This window comes from Egretta garzetta, unplaced genomic scaffold (genome assembly GCF_000687185.1).
Source record: "Egretta garzetta isolate BGI_Z169 unplaced genomic scaffold, ASM68718v1 scaffold287, whole genome shotgun sequence".
NCBI lineage: Eukaryota > Metazoa > Chordata > Aves > Pelecaniformes > Ardeidae > Egretta > Egretta garzetta.
The window spans coordinates 779,912-783,765 of NW_009260435.1; the positions used below are offsets into that span (position 1 = coordinate 779,912).

General features: G+C 53.3%; 2 protein-coding genes across 2 annotated transcripts in view; both read left to right on the plus strand.

Moving 5' to 3' along the window:
- Positions 1 to 82, plus strand: part of B2M (beta-2-microglobulin) — a gene marked incomplete at its 5' end in the record, with an annotated part of 2,585 nt that extends 2,503 nt beyond the window's left edge. Inside the window, one exon of the mRNA XM_035899361.1 lies at positions 1 to 82. This exon is cut by the window's left edge and continues 199 nt beyond it.
- The window catches only part of TERB2 (telomere repeat binding bouquet formation protein 2), an 8,782-nt gene that overhangs the window by 447 nt on the left and 4,481 nt on the right, over positions 1 to 3,854 (plus strand). The window lies entirely within an intron of this gene.

Consider the following 3,854-nt stretch of genomic DNA (forward strand, 5'->3'; position numbering starts at 1 on the left):
TTCCTGCTTAAACACAATTATAGCTCTTCAATGCTCTGAATTGTACAAGACGGTTTTCCTAAATAAAACTGAAAGACTTCAATGGAGTCCTCAAAGTGTTTCTTTAGAGTCATGTGACAACCCAAGCTGGTTTCATGGGTTCCAATGGCTGCTGGGTTCTTGGGTGGATCTGGGGTGGGGGGGTGGCACCATGTGCTCGGGTGGGCTTTTTTTTTTATCCTCCTGAAAAGGTGCAAGAGTGCTTTTCCATCAAAAAAACCCCAAAACCCAAGAGTTAAAGGTTTACCTGGTTTAGGTGGGATCTGCCTGGCCACAGGCTCCTGAGTTAATCTGAAGGGCTGGCACATGGTTTAAAAAAAGGGAACAAAGTGACCTTGGGAACATGGTCTGATCCACTGGGCAAGAAGAAAGGGAGGGGTGAGCAGGATGTGGCATCTGTTTCAAGGGGGGAGAACTCCATCTGATGCTTCTTGGGGGTGCACAGTGCAAAGCTGGGCCCCCCAATTTTTAACTTCTCTTCCACAAGCGGCTGATCCCACAGAGAAGCCCTGCTGGGGGCCCGTCTTCTGCCACACCTTAGGTGGGTTTGATGGCACTATCCAAAACTGGTGCGACTTGGCAGAATCTAGCAGCCTGCTTTTTATTTTACGAAGGAGTCTGTATGATCACTTGGATGGAGGAGAATCTCATGGGTGCAAGTCTCATGTATGCAGTTCCTGGCAGCCCAGGGGGTGTGACCTATTGCATGTCCCTACTTGGGCACATTAAGATCTGCTGTGACTTGAGGTTTTGAGGGATCTTGGCTTGTTTCATAGCTTTTTTCCATTAAAACCACCATTTTCTGTGAGGTGCAAGAATAATAATCATAACTGTCCTGTGCAAACTTCTGGGTTTGCTTGAAAAGACATTTACCTCGAAGATGAATCCATTACTACAAGCAAAGGGAGCAGTTACAGGGACTTTACACTCACCAGAGGAGCATTCAAACCAGGAGAGGTGGGGATGTCACGGCTGTGTGGTCATGCGAGGCGCTCACCGCCCAGTTTTATGACCTGGCATGGGATGGCAGGCCTCACCGGAGCCACTGTGCAGCTTGCCCTGCAACACCAGCCATGCTCTGGACACCAGCCAGGGCTGCACCAGCCCCAGCTGTGGTCCTTCTGTGGTAGAAGACGATCTGGGAGGGAGGAAAAGGTTTGGACTTCTCCTTCAGAGACCCCAGTGGAGCAGCACAGCCTGCTGTGAGAGCCCGAGGTGGCTCGAGCCATGGACCACATCCTGGTTTCCTCCTCTGGATCACAAAGAGCCACCAAAATGCTTGCCACCACCTCGGCTTCAGCTTTACTATTGTCAAGAGCATCATCACCAGTAATGGCCGAGTGCATCACAGCAACAGGACAAAACCCATCCTAATTAGGACACGAGTGGAGTCGACTGCAGAAGCTGAAGATGCTGTGGCACAGGCAACATGAGACAACCACATCTCCAAACAAAACTTAGATCAACATCTTCCCGCACCAGGGAAGTCTGTGCCCTGATTGCATCTGTGGGCTTTTTGTGGTCTTACTTAGGAAATATTTTGACGACTTACTCAAAAATCCCCCCTCTGGGGAAGACTGCTGCATGTCAGTCCCAGATACTGGCTGATGTTGATTAAGATCTGAACTGTAGGACCATATCTAGGACAACTTTCTCTGTTTTACCCTTGGGGTCCAGCCTGGGGAGGGTCCAAAGGTACTGCACTGCTGCTGCTGTCTCTTCAGCACAAATTCCCAGGGGATGGAGTTGTTGAGGGATATCTCGGCACATTTGAGGCATGAAACAAGCCTCATTGGTGCTTTACAAATTACAAGTGGTTTTGCTGCCAGCAAACCATTTCCTGAGTCAACCAAGTATGAGTGTTTTTGGGAGAACAACTTCTAGGAGAACTTTTGTGAAGACCAAATTCTTCAATGTCACATCTCCCTGGAATTGTTAAAGCTTCACCAGTTCCTGCATGGTAGGGAGAAGAGCTGAAGGAATGGGGTGTAAGAGGAGGGGAAAATCATTCAAGACACACAGCTGAATACAGACATCCTCTGAGAAAAGCAGAACCAAGCAAAAGAGATGCTGCTGCACAGCCAGTCCCGGCTCTTGCCACTGCAGCTCTGGCTCTGTGGGAATGAGTTTGCTATCCGCTCTCTCTCCAGCAAGCAAACCACAGCAAGCTGGGTAGAGGTGAACATCCACAGCATGGTTTTGCCAAAATGTTCATGCACTGTCTGAAAGAGGAAGGCTGCACAGCCGCAGGCCAGCCCTGGCTGCTTGACACAGGCTGGCCCATTTCAGCTCAGCTAAACCGGGCTTACCTGCACCACACAGCAGTTACAGGGTGGCCTAACACCTCTCCTTACCTTCTTTGCCCTTCACAGAAAGGTGAGTGCAAGCACAACTAATTCCTCAGCTTGATGAAAAATGAGCAAGAATCAAAGGTTGGGGTTTCCGCATCGCTTTTCAGTGCTGCTGACACCTAACTTGGCCATTTGGAGCATATTCAGCTTTGCTTAGGTATGACATCTGTCTCCTGGGCCGTGCAGATAATCTGAGCATGGAGGAGACTGGGTTGAGCCCTCGCATGGCTGTGTCTTGCCCGTGTGTCCTGCTGGGCTGGACTTGCACCGTTCGGTGAGCACAAACTGCCTGGCAGGATGGTTTGTTCCCTCTGTGGCACAAAATACACACTGAAGGGGACAGGGTCTGGCAGGCAGCTCTGGGCTCCAATCCAGCAGATGGCATGGGAGGACACGAAATCCAGGCAAGGAGACACTGCCTTCTCCTCACCACCTCCTCTTTTGCCACCACTGACAGAGAACATGAATACAGAGCATCTCTGGACTGGGCAGTGAAGGAGGCCATGGTGCGAAGGCTTTTGCCTCACCTTCCTGCAGAAGCTGGAACAGATTCAGGAGATGGTATGGGGTGACAGCAGGAGGGGAGCAGACTGAGGCTGTCGGACACTGCTTGGTGCTGACTTCTCCTGGGCAAGTCAGCCACAGGTGCCGTGTCCCCTGTGCCCTCAGCTCATCCCATCCCCTTTCTAGGGGTGACAGGAGTTGGTCAAATCCGTGGAGGGTTTCCAGAGGCCACGCTTGGCCACCAGTGTTCAAATCCTGGGGTGGGCAGGGCAGCCCTGCTACCGGCCCCCCTGCGTGTCACTGTGGGTCACAGAATCCCAGCATGGCAGGGGCTGGAAGGGCCCTCCAGAGGTCGCCCAGCCCAACCCCCCCTGCTCAAGCAGGCTCACCCAGAGCAGGGTGCACAGGACATCGTCCAGGTGGGCTTTGAATATCTCCAGAGAAGGAGACTCCACAGCCCCCTTGGGCAGCCTGGTCCAGGGCTCGGTCACCCTCAAGGTAAAGGAAGTTCTTCCTCACATTCAACTGGAACCTCTTCTGCTTCAGTTTGTGCCCACTGCCCCTTGTCCTGGCGCTGGGCACCACTGAGAAGAGTCTGACTCCGTCCTCGTGACACCCACCCGTAAGATATTTGTATGTGTTGATGAGGTCCCCTCTCAGCCTCCTCTTCTCCAAGCTAAACAAGCCCAGCTCCCTCAGCCTTTCCTCGCAGGGGAGATGCTCCAGTCCCCTCATCATCTTTGTACCCGGGGTCGCCAGCAGCCAGTTTGGGGCTCTCTGCCGAACGCAGGCAGGCGCGGGGGGGCGGCAGTGGGGCCGGGATCCCTCCTGAGGGCAGCTTGAAACCTGTACGGGGGGCGGACAGACCTGGAAACGACCACCGCCCCTCAGGTTCCCGCCGCCCCGCTGCGTCCTCCCGTCACCGCCCCCTCAGGGCTCCTCCTCCCGCCGCCCTGTTCC